The sequence below is a fragment of the Sander vitreus genome, chromosome 1 (genome assembly GCF_031162955.1).
Source record: "Sander vitreus isolate 19-12246 chromosome 1, sanVit1, whole genome shotgun sequence".
In the NCBI taxonomy this organism is placed as follows: domain Eukaryota; kingdom Metazoa; phylum Chordata; class Actinopteri; order Perciformes; family Percidae; genus Sander; species Sander vitreus.
Window position 1 is genome coordinate 2,812,125 of NC_135855.1, and position 26,048 is coordinate 2,838,172.

The following is a 26,048-nucleotide window of genomic DNA, read 5'->3' on the forward strand; positions in this document are numbered from 1 at the left end:
TTGGTGAAAACAGCCACTTATGACGAATGACATATCGCTGGGATTCTCGACACGAGCGTTTGACTCATCGGATTAATAAAATCATTAAATTGCATAAAAGCCCTTGCCATTCAACTCGGGTTCCCCACAGTGTTTCACCTTGTCTGCTTGGCAGCGAGGGACCCTCTGTCTTATTGAGAAATGGGAAGGGGTTAGTCTCTGCTCTCGCAGCTCTCGTGGAGGTCCTCCACAGGCCTCAACGTCCAACTCGCTCGCTCAACGCCATTGATTACGTGATGCAAGCAAAAGCCAAGTATGCCTCTCTGATCATTAATCCTGCTGCAGCCTCGCTCTTAAACAACCCCCCCCCCCCCCCTCCCTCCACTACCAACACTTCTTTCCATCTTCTTCCCATATCTGGCATTTATTGAAGTCACAGGGGCATTGGCTAAATGAGGCCTGAGTGATGGAGGCTTTTTTTTTCACATGGAGGAGGTGGAGCTCGCCATCAACTGACAAGAGCTTGACTTTCACTGTAGGCTTACTTAATGGTGGAGGAGAAATTCCCACTGAAATCAATATTTGACGGCGGGTGAGAATCCCAACAGGACAGGCTCTGTAAACTGTTTGGAACAGATATCAGAACGATGTTTAGATCTTCATTTTACAAAATGATGGGGATGCTGAAACAGAACAGGGTCTGTATTTATCAAACTTTAAAAATTACACTCAATAATGCTCTAAACTGCAAACTTAGGAGTAAGAAAGTTTTTCATTTTAAGTATGTCCATTAAGACACATTTATCAAGCTAATTAAAGGGGACCTTCACTTTCAGGTTCATACTTGTATTTTGGATTTATTCTAGGCCGTGTTTACTTGCTTTAATGATAAAAAAAAACACATTATTTTTCTCATACTGTCTGTCTGAATTTACCTGTATTCCCCCTCTGTCTGAAATACTCAGTTTTAGTGCCTGTCTCTTTAAGCCCCCTTCCAGAAAAGCCCAGTCTGCTCTGATTGGTCACTGTTTTTGGGTCTTACACATCTGCACTCTTGGCATCGCTTCGCTGTCATTACATCTGGGTAATGACTGTAACGGCATTTACAGAATATCTGCCATAGTATAAATTCTTAAAAATAAAAAATAAATCACATTTCTGGTAGCATGGGTCGCTCACCTGGTAGAGCGCACGCCCATATACAGAGGCTCAGTCCTCGATGCAGCGGTCAGGGGTTCGGTTCCGACCTGTGGCCCTTTGCTGCATGTCATTCCCCCTCTCTCTCCCCTTTCATGTCTAAGCTGTCCTGTCAAAAATAAACGCCTAAAAACATAATCTTTAAAAAAAAAAATATAATAATAATCTGGCAAAAACGATATTATTTTCTGAAATTCTTATTATGCAGCAAATCAAATGTGAAATAAACATCAATTGTATCATAATTTATAAAAAAAAGAAGATAAATCATTAATTGGGTGAAATGCATACAAAAGGAAAACCATGCCTGAACAGGAAAAGCATTCTGCAGCAGAGAAATGACTGTATAGGGAGACTTCAGTTCCACTGACACGTGCAGACAATCCCACTGCATGGAAACTGCATCACATGGAAAGTGAAGAAAAAAAGGGAAGACATACTTTAATGATCCCCAAGGGGAAAATTACACTTTCATAGTTTGACTGATTGTAAACAAAAGCAATGCTAGCATTACTTTTGTTTGATAAATGCGAACAAAGAAAAAGAAGTTGAGTAACATCTTACCAAACGTTCAAATCAAATGGCTTAAACTGTCCTATTCTAAATTACACGCATTGCTTTCACTAACATAATAATCATGACCATTACAATAACTCTAAAACATGTCTCAGGTTTGTGCGCACCTCTGTTTATGTACTGTACTCATCTAGGATCTACTCTTAACTACCTTAGGAGAGCTCTGGAGTATTTTCAAATGTACGAAATCTGATAAATAGCTTTTAAAAAAAAAAAGGAAATCAAAAAGGAAAACCATTATTTTTAGAATTGCTTCTTTACCACTGGGAGAACACCTCCAACACAAGCATCAACTCAATAGGCTCTTTGCATGTCCTCAATACCGCAGTCAAATATGAGTTCTGTGACACCCACAGACACTGACTGAGAGGGAAATTTCACACCTGATAATTATCTACTGTTTGTCTTTGCCTTTCGGGGGGAGGGGCGAGGCCGGCCGAGGGAGGTGGTTGAGGAGGGTGAGGTCTCCCTTACACCCTCAGATGTGAAGGTGAAAATTACACAGCCTCTCCACAGGGCTTGGAGAGCCACCAGACCTCATCAAACAGCAGGTGAGCGCTTTTTTTTGTTTGGTTGCATTTCTCCCTCAACATCGCCCCATCCAGTATAAATAGAACAGTATGGCGGCACAAGTCACATCTCATTTGGTGTGTTGTGTGTCAGAGCACCTCCACTGAGACGCTGGGCACTGAGGGCAGCCGGGAGAAAGCAGAGCCTCGCTAATGGACAGGAGCCAGGCCTGGAATTTACCGTCCCCGCCGAGAAACCATTCTCCAGGCCCTTCAGTCGCACCCTGGTGTGTACAAAGACACAGCGCGACATTCATTTATTCTATTTTTTTTTCCTTCTCTCTTTGTATTGGTGGAGTGTGGGCACCATCCCAATGATCTCAACCATCTTGTTTTGCTTGCAGACATACTGCATGTACGTGTTAGTTTGATATGAAGAGGCCAACAGCGTATTCATTCTGTGAAAGCAAAGAAGAAAATCAGCTAAGTTTGATCCCATAGGAATCTCAATCATGGAGCGAAATGAAATGTGATCGAAATGTTAATGATCTCTCATTAATACACCCAATATGGGGGCAAATCTAACAGTGGGCCAGCTCTCTGAACCGGTTTGATTCTGATGTTCCATCTCTGGTGAATATGAATACCGCATTGTGTGTTCTGCCTTTTGAAGGCATCCGTGCAGAAACTAAAAGGGAAACTCGTTCTGCCTTGATCAGCTGGGGTCAGATCTGACAGCAGGCGTATAGATTTCTCATTATCCTTCCATCCTTCTTTTGCTGATCATCTGGTTGGATGTAAATCTATAGCTTTGTTTCTAGTTTCTATGAAAACAGGACGCCAAAGGGGTCCTGGTCAAGGGTGTTGAAAAGTGACGCAAAAGAGGTACCCAGAGCGTTAAAAAGAGATGTCAAGGGTGGCCGGGTTAGCTCAGTTGGTAGAGCGGGCGCACATATGTAGAGGTTTACTCCTCAACGCAGCGGCCGCAGTTTCAACTCTGACCTTTGGCCCTTTGCTGCGTGTCATTCCCCCTCTCTCTCCCCTTTCCTGTCTGCATCTCTCCTGTGAAAATAAAGGCCTGAAAATGCCCCAAATAATAATAATAAGTGACGCCAAGGGGTCCTGACAAAGCATCAGTATTTGATGAGTTGGGGGTGAGAACTTGTTGGCCAGGTTGAGTCACAATTCTCGCAGTTGATTCATTGTTGATATTAATATATGTATACTTGGTATTTGGTATTTTTGGTCTCTGTGTTGGGTATTTAGCTTTCTACAGGGTTTTAGAGATGATACAAAATGACCATCTCTTTCTACTAAACACACAAAGACACACTCCGTCAAATATGTAGCTGGAGCTAGTAGCAGGTTAGCTTAGCACAGAAAGGCTGTACATAATCCTCTGAAGAACCAAAACACCCTAATAAACATGTTATATGTCACTTGTTCCATCTGTACAAAAACCAAAGTGTAAAAATGTTAAAATGTTACAGGCAGTTCTGTCACTGCCACACAGTCACACACAAACACACACACACACACACACACACACACACACACACACACACACACACACACACACACACACACACACACAAACAAAGAAAAAACAAGGACAACCACAGTAAATCTTATCAAACTGCAGTGAGTCAATAAAAGTTTATTTGCCCAAAAGTTGATGCATTCCTTCAGCCTTCATCAGATAAACACTGCACGCCTGCATTTCTCTGTATGTATAGCTACAAGCCAATGGGGGGGAGGTTAATAACGTCATTCTCCTTCATTAGACATACAGTAGGTGCAGGAGAGAACAGGAGAACAATAGAGGACTCACCAGCATCTCAAGACGCTCCCAGCAAAACATGGATTAGGTGGAGATTATTAAATGTCAGCTCTTAAGACAAATACTTTTTACAGCCTCAAAGTAAATCAATACTACTTATCTTTGATAAAAGAGGCAGAGTAGATGTGCCAGCGTAGCAGTCTGACAGCTCTTTCTTTCTCTCTTTCGCTCTCAAAACCTTTACTAATCGAATTGAAAAAATCCCAAAGGAATGCTCTCAAAATGCATTATAGTGCATTTGGGATTTTTACATATGTATGTGTTTGTTTCTTTGTGATATCAGTGTACTGTCCAAAATCCCTCTTTTCATATCTGTCTCCTTCTGCTGCTTGACAGTCTCGTTCTTTGTTTTTCATTTTAAAAAAGGCTTTACAAATCAAATTTGGCATTCTTCTGGCATGTTTCCAACGTGCAACACAAAGCACTCGGAATCTGTCAGTTTTGAGAGAACCAACTCTTTCAGGATATTATTGGACACTTCATAATCTCTCCCTCTCTGGCTGTCTTTCTTGCCTGTCTGTCTCTCTGTCTGTCTGCCTGTCTGCCTTTCTGTCTTTCTGTCTGTTTGTATGTATCAGTGATATTTTCAGGTTAATTTCTGCACCTCCTGGTGTATCACATCTATCTCTCTCTCCCTATATATATATATATATATATATATATATATATATAATAGGGGTGGAACGGTATTCGTATTGAACCAAAACGGTATGGGCGTCTCGGTTCGGTACATGAATTTACACGGAGAATACACAGTATAAAAATAAATAAAACTTGCGTGCAAATTAATTAATGTAATGCGGAATGACTGTTAGATACGTGTTTCTTTAGGGACACCTAAAGAAGCCCCCCCCCCCCTTAGCTCTGACGCTCCGCCTACAATACATCCATGCCTACCTACATGTCGAGTCGGTCCAGTGAATCCACACACTATGGGCCACATGAGGCAAACTAGTCTCTTCCAAACCAAACACAGACGTAGCTGTATCCCTTCTTGCCTCGACCACAAATGGCCTTCAGGCCCGTTTGCTTCGTTATTTGCTCCGCTGTTAGCTGTTAGCTCCCCCGTTAGCTGTTAGCTCCACTGTTAGCTCCGCTGCTTGCTGTTAGCTCGGCTGTTAAGCTAACGCCAAAACTCGTCAACTGCTCTGTGTAACCGAAGCTGCTTTTTTTAACATCCCTGCTCTGTGCATTCACATATGAGAGCAGCGCTTGTCTCCCATATCACACTACTAGCTAGCTGATTGTCTTATTTTGTTTACAAGTTCCAGATGGAGTCTGGAGATGATGTGGGGTACTTACTGTTTACATCATACTTTACATACTTCAGGCTGTTGCAGCTAGCTCAGGGGAGAGACTAGATGACACTAGGTGGTACAGCCCGAGACATGCACAATAAAAAAAATTGCCTTCTGCATTTTCGTTTTGCTTTTCCCTCCATTGTACCGAACCGAACCGTGATGTCTAAACCGAGGTATGTACCGAACCGTGACTTCTGTGTACCGTTCCACCCCATATATATATATATATATATTTCTGTCTCTTACTCAGTCTCTGGCAGCGAGCGCTAATAGCAATGATTTCTCTGAACATTCTGCTTCATGCTGAAAAATCAATTTTCTCAAAGGCGCCAGATTGACATCTGCAAATATTGATGGTAAACAAACCAATCAGAAAGGCTCTGTCGATGGCTATATGAAGCCTGCTCGCGGACCTCATCTCCATGCTTTCAAAACAAGTGCAGAATGCACCACGCTGCACCTGATCTCACATTACTCCTGTGATGATGCCGGCTACGGGCAGTTTGAAGTTCCAAGTGCCTCGACCCAAGGAGTGTGTGCCATTACTGCACCTTTGCGCTGTGTGCGTGTAACCATTTTTGTACATTTGTAGTGCGCCCTCGGTGCTTTCTCAGTGCCTGCATCCAAATCATAATTACAATGTAATATCACGCGTAAGGCAGTGCTCCCGCTGTTGTTTCACTTTCTCCTACTCTTCCCTTCTATGAATATCAAATGGTCTCACGCTGAGCTCTGAAAGCTGCACAGCTCTTTCCCAGACACAGACCGGGTGTGTGTGTGTGTGTGTGTGTGTGTGTGTGTGTGTGTGTGTGTGTGTGTGTGTGTGTGTGTGTGTGTTTGTGGCTGGATAGTACTTTCCTCCTTTGGCTTTGACAGGAAAAGCCAGCGGCGGGACCTCCATTTAAAAAATGCGCCTAGTATCCCTCTGGTTTGTTGTTACCCCTGTCCAAGCAAGACAACCTTACAGCCTATTCCGCTCTCCTCTGTAGGGTGTACGTGATATTTGTTATTCATGTCACATAAATTACAGAAATCACAAAGGCTATCTGAGATGCGGTGTGCGGCTGTATGTCAGGGTCTTGGCATGTTTGTGGTATGGAATAGATGAAGCCTCCGAGGCTGTAACTATGCCAGTGGCTTGGAAAAGAGGACATCTGTCAAACGCTCACTCAAAAGAGCCATTTTTTGTGTGAAAAACTGCTGAAACAGAAAAAAGTTTTTTTTGTATATGGAATGCGTGTTGTTTGTTATTCAGTTGTCCACCATGTACGTACTGTGCATGTCATTAGTTTTCCTGTGTTTGCTCCACTGGATGCAGAGTTTCTTTCTTTTGATTTGGGAGTTTTTGTTCCCTCACATAATACACATTTTTTTTGGGATCATTTGACAGATGTTGTCTTTTCAACACACTACCACAGTCAAGAAGAAAGTAGCAACCCCCCCCCCCACACACACACACACACACACACACACACACTAAGCAGGGTTATTGAGTAAAGCACAAATTCAAAGAAACTGCCTCAAGCAGTAATATAAACAGATTATCCATTCAACTCAGGACTGGGGGTGTCTTTTATCTACGAATCCCAATCGACAGACACGTAGTAGTCTGATGTTTGCTCTGCAGGCAACAAACCGATGCAAACACAAACAAATTAAATTATGTTTGAGCGCTAGATAATATCAATTTGTGAAAGTGGTGACTGACTGACAGAAAAGACTGTTTTAATAGAGGGAACTTAATGAAAGTAGATCAATTCATCAGTATTCACATAAGCAGGTCTTTTTTCCCCCGTGAGGGAATACATTTTTTTTGTGTAATAGTTTTTATTTCTCTATCATGCCAAACATTTGGCCGATTTCAACTTCAATTACAAGACACCATACAAACAGTCACAACATTAAATCCACTTCTACGTACTTTTAAATGACATATGTTAGCAGAAGAGAGAGAAATCTAGAAGTCTAGTTTAGCCTGATGAAGGGCTTTTATTCTCATCTTTCAGGCTCTTTCCAGATAATTGGCTAATTTAAATGTTTCATACGTTTTGTGCATTATCCATGTTCAAACATCAATTTCTGTTTTTATGTTACTAAGTAAGTATTGGGGAGTTCCTACTAAAAAGATAAAGACAATAGAAAACAAAATCTTATTTTATCTATATCAGTGAATGAATAAATTAATGAAGAAATATATCACATTTATATACAATTAATTTGCAACCGCAAGCATTTTTATCAGCATAATGAGAAATCATATCATGTCATATTATAGCATTAAAAAAAACATCTGGCAAGTCGCAAAATGTTGACAGCCACAAAACTACAGAACAATTGAACTTTATGTTTAGGTAAAAGTTATGGACATGTTGGTCTTGTTTGATACAAAACAAAGTCTGCAGTGACTTGGAGCATGAGAAAGGATGGGCTGGCTTTATTAACTTTTAACCAAAACCATAATTTTCCCTAACATTAAAGGACAATTCCGGCACAAAATGAACCCAGGGGTTAATAACATATGTGTACCGAGTTGACTGTTCTCTTTGTTTTCATGCTAATCGAATGTGTCTCTAGCTTGAAACAAGAAAACAAGAAACTGCTGATTAGCTTATAAAGCTAGTCGTCGGGGCAGAGGGTAAAGTAAAAAGACATTTCTATACCACTAACAAGGCTCAAAATAACACAGTGCATGAGCTATATTACTGGTTACTGGTTGCACGGCGTGGTCATGACTGTTTTCCCAAGATGGCGCCTGCTTGTATACGTGAACGCTACTGTCTTTATAATCTATCTTTTTAATAAACTGTCTGTACACTTACAAAGTTCTCAATGCTTCGGTTAACATGTAGGGACCCTCATTATGCTTCCGTTAAGTGTGGTGCTATTTTGATCTTTGTTAGTGGTACACATTCGATTAGCATGAAAACATATCCCAGAGAACGGTCGACTCGGTACACATATGTTATTAACCCCTAGGTTCATTTTGCGCCGGAATTGTCCTTTAATCAAAGTGCTTTTGTTGCTTAAAGCTATAGTGTGTAGTTTATGTGTCCCAAGTAGTTTCTGCGTGAATTCTAAGTAATGATGCAGTTGCTAGTAGCCAAGGAGGACACAGAGGATTAAAAAAACATGATGCACTCTTCAGAAATGGTAATTATCTTCGCCGGACGACACCAGTTTCTGAACATAGTCATACTGAGAAATACAGAGAGAGTTGTGTGGAGCTTAATTAGATTCGTACCAACTCATTTGGCAATGGCTTGAATGTAACAGACGTTCATTAATATCAAAAAGTTACGCACTAAAGCTTTAAACCTGACCACAGGATGCCACAGTCCTGCTCTCTGTGCGGTACTAAAATATAGCACTTCACTCCAAAAAAAAAAAAAGATTAGGTTACTTACCACAATGTAGCTGGGGAAACAATTTAGTACTAAAAAAACACGCATTAAGATGGCACATGGAACAAATCTTCCTTTCTTTTCCCAAACTGACTTTGCAGTTTCAAGATTGAGTGATAACATACCAGCTCTCAATCGGGCACATAACGATCTGCATTACTGAGTCTAATTTTATGTATCCACTGTTCCTTACCACCGCTGTTAAATGATGTATAAAATCATTTTCCTCCAATTATATCTACAGTATATGCCACAACAGGAACAACTTCCTTTTGATTATCTTGAAATACAGCTGCCAGTTTGCCATATTCTGTGACATTAACTGAGCCATACAGGTTTCAGTCATATGACTAAGATGCTGCAGTGCGAGTCAAAATCCATTTAGCTGTGATTCAGTGGGAAATGCCAGAATATCAAATCAGATGAATCTACAGTAATGAGGAACATTCACACTGGACTTGACTGTAAACATATAAACATGTTGGCTATAATTAATTTCTCAACCTGCCTCAACCTTATAAAGTACTTGATAGGAGTCGCGTTAATAATGTGTCCTCCCACTAAAGCTGCTGTATAGAAAACTATCAAAGCAGCGCAGATTTCACACACGCACATGTTTTTTTTTCTGTCAAGGCTCGCATTAGCATTCTTCATTAGATATGGAAGATTTGGAAAAATAAATCAATTCAACAGCATTCTCTATATTAGTAAGGTGCTTCTGCTGTCTGCTGTCTCATGGGAACAAGTGAGATGATGGCAGCAAATTAATTTGTGACACTCTGAATTGATTTTCTAATCCCGCATGGTATTTGATAAATAACCCTTCAGAAAGCGAACACCTCAGACGATAAATGCAGTTATTATCTCTTAGAGGGATAATTAGTGCTTCCTGCTAAGACGGAGCACCCTTGGTCCTCTGCTGCACCGCTGCAACCCCAAAAGTAACACAACTAATGAAAGTTACATTATTCAATGATCCACAAATAAAAGGAACAGTAAATTATTTCGGCTTCAGGTGATGCTGGGCCTCTGGTCACAGGTGGCGCGAGAGACAGACTTGTAAACAGCAGCAGCAGCTTTCCCAGAAGATATAAAGTATTAGCCGTAATATTTAGCCAATTATGAAGTGTGGGTTTAAGTTATTAAACTCACCTGAGGGCACGTACTGACAATGAAATATGTTTTGGATGCTGTCGTTAGACCGGTTTTCTATGCCTCTGTACTCTCATTAATGGACTTTAATTGATGATGCATATCCTCCCTATATTAATTGAGAAAGAGTTTGTTGTTTATTTGTTGGTAGTGAAGGTATAAAGTAAAAATCATGCTAATGGTCCTACTAACTCTCCTACTAAAGAGGCCACCTACTCACTTGTTGACCCACATTGTTGCAGTACTACGAGTGACCACTGGGACTCACTGGGTGAGCATGTTAGCATGCTACCATTAGCATTTAGCTCAAAGCACTGTTGTGCCACGTCAGAAGACAAATGTTAGCTGAAATGAAAAGCCTGCCAATATAGAGGGGCAAGATGCAATATATGCAATAATCGTTAAGAAAATGGAACACATTTTCAGGCAGTCTCCCATCATGCACTGTGGCAGGTTGTGTTTTCTTGCATGGTCTGGGATAATTAATAATTTTGCAAGATTCAAAATGTTCATACTTTGTATTTCACCATGTAATGTACTTATATTGACTTCGGCTAACTGTCCTGAGCACAGATGATCCATTTATTCCTTAAAGTGATAATTTACAGACTAAAATCAGTGCTAAACTAGCATAATTATTTGCACCTATTCCATGTGTTATCCAGACTGTGTTATCGAGACTAATGCGGATTTCCCCTTCGTCATTGCACTCTTTGTCATAGTGTGTTATACAGGTAATATTTTATGCATTTATCTGTTAGTTTTCATGATGTTTTATTGCATAATCTTGTTTGTCTGCGTGGGCTGCCTTTTTACCTATTCAGTTAAGCTGTTAAGCAGCAATGCATATAGAAGTCATTGGGTTTTTGTGTTTGTTTTTTAGATTTTTTTGTGGCATTTCTACTTTCAGTTATATATAATATAATAACATAATAAGTTGTGCTTTATTTTGTAACACCAAGTCCATGTATTTTTTGTTTATTGCTTTAGACAGAGCGATAAGAAATGCACTATGACTGTTATCCCGAGACCAATGCAGAGTTCCCCTTCGTCATTCCACGGTGGAGTGGACTGGATGGAGTACCTGGGCCCCTCAAGGACTAGCCTCACAAAGAAGTCTTGATTACCAATTATTATCTCTCTTCTGTGTTATCTCTGTGGAAACAGTGACCCGGTGCCAACTTTATGATCAAACTCTGCAGCAAAATGTTCTCAAATAGTCCCAGTGATGTGGCTCCATTCAGGGGTTCTCAATTTAAAAGAAAACGTTAAGTAACCCTAGAGTAAATTATACGGGCTGCTACTAGCTCAATTTTAAAATTCATAAGAAAAAAAAGTTCAATTTTGCCAGTTTTGACACGCTGAGATTTAGTCTTTTCGATCCACCCCTCAAAATAATACTTATCATTCTGTTAAGGATTTTTTGCCGTGAGGCCAAATTAGTGTGTCTGATGCCTCCCCATCACAACCGACTATTGTTTTACTCTCCATGTTCTGCAAAGTTGGAGGCAGAGAGGCTGTGAGGGGCTTTGTCCGAGTGGAATGGAGCCTCACTGACAGTATGGCATTCACTCTAAATGTAAATGAGAAGGTTTTAGGAGTGTGGTGGTCAGGTAACATACGCCTACAGTAGAACGTGCTCCGTTAGTCTGGTCTCAAAGATGACAAATGCTGTTACCAAGCAGGAGGCCCATCGATTGCCATCACACTCTGTCATACATAAAACACATGCAGTATGGAGGGCAGGCACATGCATACAATGCAGGCACACTTGAGTACACAGAGGCAAACAATAAGGAACCTAAACGCATACAAAGTATGTTATCCACACGTGTACACATTTGCAAATACACATAGTACATACAAAGACACAATTGGCATACTTTCGCACTCACAGAGTCATCAGATTAAAACACAGCCAGACTACTAGTATCTTCAGATCACAGCAGGAAGGTTGAAGAGAACAGCTGCCTGTTTCTGTTTTGGTTAAAACCACCATCCCCAACTGCTAACTATTTTCTCTACTGCATTACATATACACATTACAACACCCTTTTATCTGTTTTATATTTCTGTTATGGCTTTGTTGGTCGGTTGGTTCGCTTTTAGAGTATTTTATCTTTGCATTTGCATTCTTAGTTATTCACAAAAACTAATTTAAATGTCCCGGTGAATCCATTAGGAAGCTACTCTACCTTAAAACAAATCTGCTTCAGAATGCCACTATCTGCTCTGTTTGCTTCCCATGTGTTCTGTAAAGCAGTACATCTACTCATAAAGAAGCATTTTGCCATTAACTTGTGGGGAATCAAGTTTACATACCATTGCACTACAACTCAATGTAGAACCAAGGAATATATACACTTTTTCGATATTGTTTTTTTAGCTTTAAGCTGCTAGTGGTGACACTCTGGATCTACATAAAATTCAAATGATGTAATGTATTGTATTTCAGCCTCCATTGTGACTAAATAACACATACATAGTATGATACATTGTCTGTTGCCTGGGCGGGGCTGGCAGTGAGTTAGTTCAGCTGGTAATTAAAGTTATTTACCTTAGTTTTCCATTATCCCAGTTTCCTCTTTGGAAAGATAGTGTCATCATAATTGCAAGACCCTAACTCAGACAAAAATACAGCATTCAAATGATAAGGGAAATAGATGAGGTTATAAAGAGAGCACGGGGAGCAAAGAACTGAAATGAAGTTTAAATCATGGTAAGAAATAATGTCTTCATTGTACTGGGTGGGAAACATGAGGCGGCTATGTGAACAGAAAATCCTTTCAAAGATTCCATGTGATGACATATAATTGGACAAATGGAAAGTATACCTCCTGCCTCCTAATGACAGGGTAGTGATATATTTACGCATCGACACTATCTGCCATTTACATCCAGTAATCCCCGATTTAGTAGCAGGAATGCTATTGACTGTAATAGCTCCATTAATTCATCTGTTGATCCACTTTCTGTCCATGCTTATTTCTATTCAGGGTCAAGAGGAGGCTGTAACCTCACAAAGCCTGTCAATCACAGGACTAACACATTTAGACACTCATAACTACAGGCTAGTGTAGAGTTTCCAGGTCTAACCTGCATGGTTTGGGGTTGTGGGAAGAAACCAGAGATTACAGAACAAAAGGCACAGGCTCAGGGGCGTAGCGCTGCCGGAGCGGAACGACACTCGGCACGTTTTTTCTCCAAGTGAAGAAATTTTATATTTTCAGTTCATATAATCTGGTTGGAATTCATATTTTTTTAAAGCACCACCAAAGCACTTTTCCTCTTCGGCCCCCCTACAGGTTGGAAGCGGAATTGTCCATTACCGTTCTCATTCAAACTACAGATCCCCTACCCGATCTGGCAAACTTGAATACGGTGGTTATAACGGATAGAGGGCCGCAAAGCGAAGTGCCGTTCACCCTGTTACGAGTTGATAAACCACTGAAATGATTTTGGAAAAATTATTTTAAGGTACAAAAGAATCTTTGCTTAAAAATCCAATAATTACTAAAGCATATGTCATGCAAGAGAGATATATACAAACAAATAGAATCATCAAAGTTCTCATATTAATATATATATATATATATATATATATATATATATATATATATATACTATATATATATATATATGCGAAGTTAGCGGACTGCTGTCTGCTGAGTCACCCTCTTCGCTATCGGTCTGCTCAGCTGCTGTGCTGGCTCGATGGTGTTTTACACCCCCAACTAAGCCTTTAAGACAGCGCTGCGACCATCGTCTTCAGCTATAACCAGTGCCTAATCCCAGTGCCTTCCAGGCAGTGCTGCCTGGAAGACGACGTTGGGGGCAAAAAACACCAAAAAACAAACCTAAGGATTGTCAGTAAACTTTTTTTTTCATTTTACTTTTATTGACAAATTGTCAAGTTTGTCCAGTTGACTGAAGATATGTTATTGTCACATGATGTTGTTAAGAAATGTTTTAAATTTGACAATGTAGTGTGGTACATTGCGAACAAAGGTCAGAGATTATATTACATAAAGTCTAGTCTAAAAATGGCATAGCAAGGTTTTTTTTATATATAACGAATATTTATATATATATATATATATATATATATAGGGCTGTCAATCGATTACAATATTTTACCACGATTAATTGCATGAGAGTCCATAGTTAACTCCTGATTAATCACAAATTAATCACACATTTTTTATTTGTTGTTTTTATCTAAATGTACTTTAAAAGGCATATTCAGTTTAAACTTAGTTTTACCAACATGGGAGTGGGCAAAAATGCTTGCTTTATGCAAATGTTTGTTATCATTGCAACAATCCAAAACAATGACAAATCAGCCTGGTGTCACAGAATTCCGTGAAATGATCATGAACTGTTAACAGCGCATTCCGTGGTGGTGGCACGGAATGTGTGAAAATTCCGTGTGGCCACCACGGAAAACAATGCCAATGTAAAGTCAATGAGAAGATGACGTAGCATTAACAGCGACTACGGTAGTGAGTAGTATGAAAGCCCGAAAATCCGCGTAGGGAGGTTGGTTGGGGTGGTGGATGGGTCAAACAACAGGACTTTCACCCAGGAGACCAGGGATCGTGTACCACGTGTCACGTTTCCTAAACCCAACCGTTGCTTTCTTCTTTTACTAAACCCAACCGTTGCTTTCTTCTTTTTCTAAACCCAACCGTCCCGTTGTTCTCCCGCGTGTCATGGAAACGTAAGACCACCCACGACCTTTTCCTTAACTTAAGGGTCCGTGTTCATTTCACAGAATTCTTCCGTGGGCCCATCACAGAATTTTTTGCGATTCCGTGAAACTGCCACAGATTTTGAGTTAAGGGGCCGTGTCTCATCAAAAATCTGCTCATCAAGCAACAACAGATGGCCACATTGACCTGAATGGAACATTACTGGGTAATGGTGGTAAAATAAAACCCAACGTACTGTCCCACTTTGCTCTTGGAAAGGTTAACTAAACATCCCAATTTTTTTAGGCAGCTCAACACAAAACAGTACAAGTGAGTTAAGGTATCTTTGGCAGACTTCACTCTGTAATATGACATATTAGCCTGCAACACCCACTAACCCACTGTGGGGAACACAGTGGTTGTGTTTGCACCATTGGTAAGGTGACTGTGACTTCAGGTGAAAAACATATGGACCTTTTTTGGAGACACTTCCAGAGTTGTTGGATCAGAGCTCTCCCTGAGGCCAGGACTGAGGATACATTCAATGTCAGAGAATCTGTATGTGCTGCAAAGATACATTCTGTGATGCAAAGAAATGATCAAAAAGCAGTGCAGAGTGTTGGTATCCAAAGGACAGAGTGATGCTTTAAAGCAGCAGAGAGGGCTGGCAGGCAGGGCCACAACCTTAACTGCAGGTGTTTTCCTGCTGAGGGGAGGGCGGGGGGGCGAGTTGGGTGGGGGGGGCTGAGCCAGGTGGGAGGCAGGCATGACCCAGCGGAGGGATGTGCTTGTATATTCTGTGTGTGTGTGTGTGTTTGTGTGAGTTTGTGTTCACAACAGAAAGAATGGGCACCACAACACACACACACACACACACACACACACACACTGCACCTCCCTGGAGGCGAGCAGATAGTAGGGGGTTGAGTGGCAGTAAACCGCCTTCCAGTTGCCATCAGAGCACCCCCTGCAGGAGAATAAAATTCAGAACACACACATACACAGTGTCCATGGGCACAAACACTCCTCAACGTACACACACACACACACACACACACACACACACACACACACACACACACACATACATGCTGAGGCCTCCTCCAGGCACCTTTCTTCACTCTGTCAATTTGTAGGCCCCCTCCCTTCTTCGGCCCGTTGGACTGTGGAAGAATTTCAACTTGCAAGAGAGGACATGCATAGCACTTAGTATGAAGAAAACTAATTTCACAAACATAAACAGCCTGTGGCTAATCTTTGAAGGTTCATATCAAACTTCTGTGAGTATCAAATTCAAACACAACTTTGTTTGTGCCATGCTGTCAAATATATAATCTGAATTAAGGTAGCAGTCAGAAACAAAACATGCCAGGAATAGAGAAAATCAAGTTTGAATAAGACCTACAGGTTAGACCCTGAATATGTTTAATAATCACAAAACGTTATGAAGTTATAACTCCATCACGTATTTGCTGTTGGCCAGGAAATGGACATGTATTTATTACGGAAAGCAACTAAAGATTTTATGTTTTTCATATTTTCTCAAAAAGGCTCAATTTACTGTAAAGCAAAAGCAACCATGACGTACATCACTGTACAGTCTCGATTAGCACTGAGCTGTTTGTGTCCGTGTGCATGTGCAGGGTAATTGTTGCGGGTGGAAAACAAAAGAGTCAAGTCCTCTGGGTACCTTTGATGGGGAGGACGTTTAATCCAAATTTATGCAGCTCAGGTAGAGCTTCAGGTCAAGGACAGTGTGGGCTTGGATCTTAGAGCCATGTTGTAAACAGAGCAGCCACTTACCTGCCAATCACCGGCCCATCGCTGGAGGACCGGACACGGATCTGCAATATCCACAGTCAGCAGGCAAACAAGGTGTGTGTGTGTATGTGTGTGTGTGTGTGTGTGTGTGTGTGTGTGTGTGTGTGTGTGTGTGTGTGTGCGTGCGCATGCGTGTGTGTGTGCATGCATGCACAGGGAGAGCTTTGCATCCAGAGTGCTTTTGACCTCCAGGGTGAGACAATTTGGAGTTCCTTCAAGCAGTATGAGAGGAGACGGCGTGGCAGACCTCGCTGGCCCCGTCCTCCTCTATCACACTGCCAGTTAGTCCTAATCAGAACCGACATATTGTCTGTCTGTCAGTTCATTCGGCGGCCATGTTGGCTTCAAAGTTTGCGCTATTGCCATAAATTGCTTTCTGAGCTATGGGATGAAGGACAAAATAAGAGTTACGAAATGTGAGAAGTGCAGCTATAAATTGCCTTCCATTGTGTGTGTGTGTGTGTGTGTGTGTGTGTGTGTTTGTGTGTGTGTGTGCGTGTGTGCATGTGAAGGCTTTGTGCAGAATCATAATAGTCATAATGTGAAAAACACAGATGCAAAGAATACAGCTCACACAAAAGGCGGTGCCATTAAATTCCTCTCCCATGTGAAATCAAAATCACATTGAACACTCTTTTTCTGCCACAACCTCGCCACCCATCTCTCTTGTCTGGCTTTGATTGGTTGATGGGATCCATTAAAATGTCCAACTGAAATTTGTCTTGCATTACTTCTCAGAGAGACGTGAAAATGACTAAGAGTAGAGCAAATACAAAAGCGACCTAGATGTACAATAAAGGCTCGAGCTAAGCAGAGGCTTTTAAATTAGTGGTGAGTGCTGGGCACCGCGCTTGATGATATTTGCATTTTTATTTTTTATTTAAATCACACAAACCTAATTATTTCATTTTTGCAAATGTGTGCCATTTGTAAGGCTCCTATGATGACGCTTTCCAGTCTCCCATAGGCAGAGAATGGCAGACTAATGAAACAAAGTACTCCGCTTGGTATTTTAGTGCCTACATTTTTTTATTCTTTATGTAAATGCATGCTGCTAGATGTGCAAAAAAATTCCCCAATAGTGCCAGTGAGCAAGGAATTGGAGTTGCTGGAGTAAACACACTCACGCACACACACACACAGGACACACACAGACATCCATAGGCACATGACAGCTAGACAAAAGACACTTTTAAAAGTTAGTTCATTAAAAAGACACATTCTTTGTCAATTTCGGTGGGATTAGTTGGGGAAATTGTAATGGAACGTATTATAACCAGAAAATAAAACATTCATCATAATGAAGACATTGCAACAAAGTTTAGAAGTTTTGAGTGCCCTTCTTCACCAGAACTAAAACAATATGCAGTAATTTCTGTGATTTACTGGATCTAAAAATCTAATTGAGATTGCATAGCCATAAAATAGATCTAGTCATTATTATCATGGGGAGATATCAGGACGCGAGAGTTAGATTGTCGTACAGCTGCGGTACAGCTTTCATCTCGATGTGATTGCTCAATTGCATGTTTATCATCGATGACATTGGCGAAATGTTTCTTTTTCAGAGTCACCTCATAAAACCCTCATTTACAAAAGTTTAGCCGAGATTAGTCCATTAGCCAAATTACCTAGCCAAGCAGTTGATTTCCGAACGCAGTGTCTTCAATTTGCAGCACAGCATGGGACCTCGCTCTGAGAGGAAATAAGAGGGAGAGGGAGAGTCAAGGGGAAGAAGCTCAGCGTAAGCGGGGAAATCGCTCGGGCTGGGAAAAAAATTCTCTGAGCTCATTGCTTATAATGTCAGCTGCCTTCATAAAGACCAGAGCAACTCGGCCCTGACCCCCCGTCCTGCTCATACTTAATTGAGATGGAGTAAGAGTTCATTCTGAGTGTCCTTCCCATCCGGGGGTAAATATCTGAATGAGCGTATGCAACAAGGATCCCAGTCACCGCTCTGATTAGGAGTCTGATTCCTCACTCCACGGCTAAAGAGGGAAGGGACTCTTGAAAGGGGTTTCTTAAGGGCTCTCTTGAGAAGGCGCCTCAGTTTGGTTGCTCTCTCATATTAGATCAATAAGTCATTCCTTTTGCAGAGGCACATTCATCGTGTTGCAAAACTTTCAACGCTGTCTGCTCTTTTTTTACTTTCCATTATCATTCAGACTCAGGGATAGATTAAAAGGCATTAATTCAGACATACAATTACTACATTTTCTTTCCCCAGCTCTTTCTAACTTTATTCCCTCATCCTGCTCTGCTTTTTGGGACAGGTCTGGTGTCTAAACTAAGGCTTGACCTCCTATCTGAATAAGTTAATGCGGCGGCCTGTTTGTGGGAAGAGAAATGGAGGGGAAGCCTGTATCAGTTCCATACAGTTGGCTCCGGGGAGAATATGATTCCTTTTCATCTGTCACTCTCAAGGTGTCATTCTCCACCCCAGGTTGTTATCGCCACGCAGGGCCTGACAGCTTCAAGCCGCTTCCTCAAGGGGAAAAAAAAGGAAAAGAATGCTGCAAAGCGCGACGATGAATGCATTTGGAAGGAGACGAAAATGACATATCGTTGTGCACAGACGTGGATTGATGCTGCATTACACACCATTCTAATAAACAAAGAGAACCAAAGCACAATGTTCATTTTGTGTTATTCAAGGGTATTTCTTGGATTAGTTTGTACCCATTGTAATACCTATAATAACATTCTATCATGCATTAGAAGGCCAATGTAAACAAAGCCATGCGAAGTATGAGTTTTCCATTATGCTGTGGCAAGATACAGCGTTTAGCTGCCAGTGGTGGAATGTAACTAAGTACATTTACTGTACTTAAGTACTGCACTTAAGGACAACATTGAGGTACTTGTACTTTACTTGAGTCGTTTCTTTTCATGCCACCTTCTACTCCACTACATTTCAGAGAGAAGTATTATACTTTTTACTCCTCTGCATTAATCTGACAGCTTTAGTTACTTTACAAATTAAGATTGTTACACACAAAGCACACGTAGTTTATAACATACAATGTTTTATTATAAATTAAACTACCCAACAATATAACGGCCTACAAATCCAGTTGAAATGATTAGCCCATTGAACACTTAGTTGATTGACAGAACTGTTTGGTTTGTTTCCAGTTTCTAAAATGTGAGGATTTTTCTGCATTGAGAACTTTTACTTTTAATACTTAAAGTACATTTTCCTGATGATACTTACATACTTTTCCTTAAGTAACATTTTCACTACAGGACTTTAACTTACAGTGTGGTGTTAGTACTTTTCCTTAAGAAAATGATCACAATACTTCTTAGCTGCCATGTGGAAGAGCAGCAGCAGTATGAGAGCACTGCTGAGCCCAGCAGACATCTCAAGCCAAGAGTGGAATGTAACAAAGCATTATAATGCTCAGATAATGTGTAACGAAAAACTGTAACTCATTTAAAATGCTCATACTATGCTCATTTTCAGGTTCATAATTGTATTTAGAGGTTGTACGAGAATAGGTTTATGTGGTTTAATTTTCAACAAACACCATATTTTTGTTGTACTGGACATTGCTGCAGCTCCTCTTTTCACCCTGTGTGTTGAGCTCTCTGTTTTAGCTACAGAGTGAGGCTGGACGTCACCTTCCTCTTTCGTTGTGTTGGCATTTAAAACTCTGGTGGATTTGTGAGGACTATGGTTAACTGCTCCTCAGATCTCTGCAGGGTAAATCCAGACAGCTAGCTAGACTATCTGTCCAATCTGAGTTTTCTGTTGCACGACTAAAACTACTTTTCAACGTACACATGTTCCACCAAAACAAGTTCCTTCTCGAGACTATTTTGCAGAGGCACCGGGGCTCTGTCCAAGACGATTGTGATTGGTTTAAAGTAGGGTGACCAGACGTCCCGGTTTGACCGGGACAGTCCCGATTTTGAGTTGCGTGTCCCGAGTCCTGTCGGGACGCTAAAATGTCCCGGTTTACACCAACCACTATGAAATTGTCCCGGTTGTCAGCGATTACTTAGCCAAGGTGGTCTTATTAAAGCCCGATCATTAACTAAACCCATGTAGAAAGACTAATAAAGCGTCCAGCGTATGATTTTAACAATGTGTGTGTGTGTGTGTGTGTGTGTGTGTGTGTGTGTGTGTGTGTGTGTGTGTGTCAGTCAATCGTAGCGGTCTGCGTCTGCATAATCTGTGCCTCTTCTTATCTGTCGTTTTTTAAGCGCGGTGAAGTTGGCTGGACGTTTGATATTCAGTTGATATTCGATTTTTGACTTCCCCTTCGAGATCGACAACGCAATTCAGGTCAATGACGTGATCAGGGTCGAAGAAAGTTGACATTATTACAGAGCATCAAGAGAAAACGACATACAATTATTATCGCTAGAGATTTGTATCCGACATAAAGCTTCTGTCACTTTGACAGCGAATAACTTCACATCTGAAGCGTTTAAAGACTTTATTTGTCCATTGTTTATTTCTAAAGAAACACGACAATGTGTAAAAGGCTCCATTACCTTGTATCTCACATTATGGCTCTGTAGTAGACGTTTTTGTAAAAATAGGCTAACGATTGTGTCATAACCACGCGACTTACTGTCTCATAGTAGAGGAATTACCGTATAGTCCAGGAGAAGCTCTCAGGCAGTTTGGACTTCCATCAGCTGTTTAAGTTTAATTACTAATGTTAACTAGCATTTTAGTTAGCAGTAATTAGCCTGTGCCCATGTTATCTCCTTACATATACCTACGCTCTCCGTCTCTGCTAGATTGGGAATGATTGAGATTTCTCTTGGCACAGCTACCAGAAGACTTACAACTTTCAGACACGTTGCTCACGTCACATTTACGTCGTCTCTCTCAGGTGGACGCTGCGCAGTAACGCTCAGCGCTCACCGGAAAAGTGGTTCTAATATCCTTCACTGGTCTCCGTCCAGAGCAACGGGATCTGTTGGTCCATTCTTATATACTGTCTATGGATGCAACACGTTGGCTATTTCTTGAAGAAATATTCACTAATAATTTTCTTTTTCATGATGATTGCATTACTTCCCAATACGTACAGTTTAGTTATTATTTCTGAAAAATATGAAATAAAAATCTCATTCTCGCATTCTGATTTCTGTAGTAGGCTACTTCCCAATCACTCACTGCTACTTACTACAGGTCACGGTTTCCTGAAAAGACAATTCATATGGATGCAGGACTCAATTTTCTTTGAAAAATATTCACCAAAATTCAATGAAATTAGTTTTTCTCATTCTGATTGCTGTAGTACTTCCCAAACACTCAGTCATCTGTCTGTGTCTATGTCTGACCTGGGCTGGCACATGTTCACGTTAAAAAGTGTGTGCGTGCATGAGCACTATGGTCACGCGCAAAGTGTCCCGGTTTTAGTTCCGGGAAATCTGGTCACCCTAGTTTAAAGAAATGCCAATAAACTAGAGCACTTTTCTCTCATCCTGGAATGCTGTGTGGACTATCCTTCTGATACATTTCCAAGATTCAGTCTCCTTTTAGCTAGCTGTAGCTGCTAAATGCTCCACTGTGTTCACTGGCTATACTTTGTCTGCTGTTTGGTGTTGGGTATGTAGCGTACAGTGGGTTTTAGAGCTTTTTTCTGTTGGAAACAGCTTCTTTAGGCTGAATATGATGCCCTGAGAGCGTTAAGAGTGAACAGTAATGATAACAGTAAAGTTGCGGGCAGGAAAACCTAAAAAATCTGCTGAAAGACGCTGCAAATCTCCTGAGAGCTGAGGGGCACAGCAGAGTAGGGTGATAGTTCTCTATGGGCAGACATGTATAAAGTACTAGAGATGCAGACTTGAGTAAAAGTACAAGTGCTCTATTAAAAATGTGACTTGAGTAGAAGTTGAAGTGCTCTTTAAGTACCACACTTAAGTGGAAGTACTAAAGTATTCGAACATTTTTGTTCTTCAGTATTGCAATAAGTTTATTTTAAAATGTACTACTCAAGTACTGAAAGTAAAAGTACAAGTACTGTGTTATGTAGTTATTAAATAAAGCAGTCAAAAGTTTGAATGTCATATTGTTTGTGTTGTTTCAGGTGTTTGTCCTGGAGGACACTCACGGTCCCTTTGGCTGTGGCAGCAGTACAGGGACAAGAATGTACAACATGAACCGCAGGTAGCTAGTTAGCTAGCACTTACTCATAGCTCAAGCTGGTGTGCCATTTGTGTTATATTTGTAACTTGCCTTGGTGTGTTTCTTTGGATTCAACGGTGAATTTTTGAGGGCCATTCAGGGGTCTTTCAGGGGGCGGAGTGGGCACTTCATTCTGTGTGAGTTGTCTTTCGCGCCGGCGGATGGGGGCATGGGCTCTGGGTGGGGCCGGGGGTGGTCTCTTTCCGCACCCTCACCGCCACAATCGCTCGGGTTGGTGGTGGTGTTTCTGGTTCTTCCATCTCGAGGCGAACTGGCGGGGCTCGGGTGTTCTCGGTGCGGCCAGGCAGCAGAGTGAAAGGCAGAATGGGAGCACGCGCGCTCTTCTGATAGCTTGATCGCTTGATTCGCTCAGTGATGAGACAACTTCATCAAACCTGGTGACAGAGCCATCTACCACTCTGGCAGTGATAATGTGGGTTTGGAATGATTGGTATCATTTTTATAATTGTAACGAGTAACGATTGCAGCACATAAAAATGTATCGGAGTAAAAGTATTAAACTCATCGAAAATACGTACTGAAGTAAAAGTGGAAGTAGGAGAAAAAAATAATACTCCAGTAGATTACAGATACAGCCTTTTAGTACTTAAGTACAGTAGTGAAGTAGTTATACTTTGTTACTATACATCTCTGTCTATGGTTTTAACAAGCAATCCCTTTCACAGTCATGTGTCATACAAAATATGAACCATAGCTGCTTTAAATGCAGAAGTGCAGGTTGTGGAATGAAAATGGAAATTTACACTATAGAATAGCTGTATGAGGCCAACTTTTAAAAACATACAGCCTCGGCTTATCAATTCCCCATAAGTAAGCCACATTATAGATACTTTTCATTGATACAATATGTCATCTCATTAAACATTTGGAACATTTTTTATTCACAAAGTCCACCTCATCTGCCGCAAGGTCTGTGCAGATCAGAGTGCAATTTATTGCATCAATCACTCTTGGGAATCCTGTGAATTAATTCCAGCACACTGAATATGCAACACATTGCATTTATTATTGATAACTACAGTCATCTAATGTAAGCCACCTGTAATGTAATAGCAGTCTGCTTTTATAGGGAGAGTGGCCTGAAAATGCACCAGACGTGTGTCCCTTGTACTATCTGATAATAATTCAATAGTGTGCCTTTGTACAGTCCTATTAATTAGTCATTTGTTTGCAGGCAACGTTTTTGTACACATCAAGGAGAATTTTTATACATCTGGATCACGCAGCCTTAATATAACCTTCTCCACTGCAGCATAGCCTTAGTTACAATGATAATGTACCCAGTTTAAAAGTGAGCCATCACTGTCAGGTCATGGAGATGAAAAAGCACCTGCAGTGTCACAGCCTTGAATTTAAGCAGTAATGGTTGTTGCATTTCATCTTCCTTTCAATATTTAAGCAGAAAAGCAGTTTTTTAAACGTGTGCAGCTCCTTATATTTTGCTTCACGTCCCAAAATGCCTTTAAATCTGGATGGCTAAGAATTTTCTTCAGTTAAATTATGACAAAACTGAAGTTATTGTCTTTGGCTCTTCAAAATCCAAAATTTCCATCCCTGCCGACCTTGGTCCCCTTGCCCCCTATACTAAATCCCATGCACGTAACTTGGGTGTTATTTGAGACTCCTGTCTTAACCTGGAGAAACAAATATCATCTGTTGTAAAGACCAGTTTTTACCAATTAAGAATAATTCCAAACTCAAGTCTGTTCTGTCATACAATGATCTGGAAAAAGTCATCCATGCCTTCATAACCTCCCACCTAGACTATTGTAACTCACTCTACCTTGGTCTCCCTCTGACTCTGGTGGCACGGCTTCAGATGGTTCAAAATGCAGCAGCTAGGCTGCTCACGAACACCAAAAAGGGTGAACACATTACACCTGTCCTAGCCTCCTTGCACTGACTTCCAGTCCAGTCTAGGATACAATTTAAGATACTGCTGATGGTTTTTAAAGCTCTTCACGCCCTGGCCGCCAGCTACATAGCGGATATCATTCATCCCCACGTAGCTCCCAGGTCCCTCAGATCCTCCAGCCAAGGTCTCCTCCATGTCCCACGGTCCCGGCTTAAGCAAAAGGTGACAGAGCCTTTTTCTGTTGCTGGCCCTCAGCTGTGGAACTGACTGCCACCTGACATCAGAAATGCTCTTTCAATTGTGATATTCAAAGCCAGGCTCAAAACTCACCTTTTACATTGGCCTTCCCGGCATTTTAATTGTCTTACTCTGCTATGTTTATAATTGTTTGTCTTTTTTATGTCGTTTTAGCCTAAACCACTGATTTGTAAGTGTATTTTATTTTTATTTTATTACCCTGTGGCTAATGCGCTAATGCGCTAAAGGATGTCAAGCAGTACGAACTTCACCACTTCTCAGATGCAAGTGTCATTGGTTATGGGGAATGTACTTACCTCAGAGCAGTCGACGTCAAGGGAGATGTTCACTGCATGCTAGTCATGGGAAAAGCACGGGTTGCTCCTACCAAGGTAACCACAGTGCCACGGCTTGAGTTGTCTGCTGCAGTTGTAGCAGCAAGAACAAGTGTTATGCTCAGAAATGAGCTTGAAATAGAGGGTCTTCAAGAACATTTTTGGACTGACTCAAAGGTCGTCCTCGCCTATATAAACAATGATGCCAGGCGGTTTCATGTGTTTGTAGCGAACAGAGTCCAAAGAATCAAGTCCACTACAGATCCCAAACAATGACACTTTGTAAAGTCTGAAGATAATCCTGCAGATCATGCGTCAAGAGGTCTCTCCGCAGATCAGCTTGTTGCTTCAAATTGGTTCACTGGCCCAGATGTTTTATGGGAAAGAGAGCTACCCAGAGGAGATGTTATGGTGGGAGAAGTCTATGATGATGATCCGGAACTTTGAAAGGCCCTGGTGCTCAACACCAAAGTGAGGAAGGAGAGCGTCATTGTTAAACCGCCTAACAAAGTTCTCTGACTGGAAAAGAGCTGTCAAGGCTATTGCTCTTCTAAAGCGCCATGCTAAGCAGATCAAGGGCATCAAAGATAAAGTAAGTGGACCTACAAGTATTGAGGAAAGACAGGAAGCAGAGCTGTTTATAATCAAGTTGGTTCAGAGGGAAGCATTCAGCAATGAAATCAGAGGTATAAAGCAAGGCAAGGAAGTAAAACCCAAAGACAAAATAAACAAATTACACAAACTAAGTCCGTTTGTAGATGAGCATGGTGTGCTTAGAGTTGGAGGACGTTTGACAGGATCTGTTCTTCATCCGCATGTCAAGCATCCTGCCATTGTGCCAAATAAGAGTCATGTATCATTGTTGCTTATTAAGCACTACCATGAAAAGGTGCAAAAGGTGCAAGGAAGAGGAATAACTGCAAATGAATTGCAATCCAATGGAGTATGGGTCATAGGATGCAGCAGTGCAGTTGCTTCACAT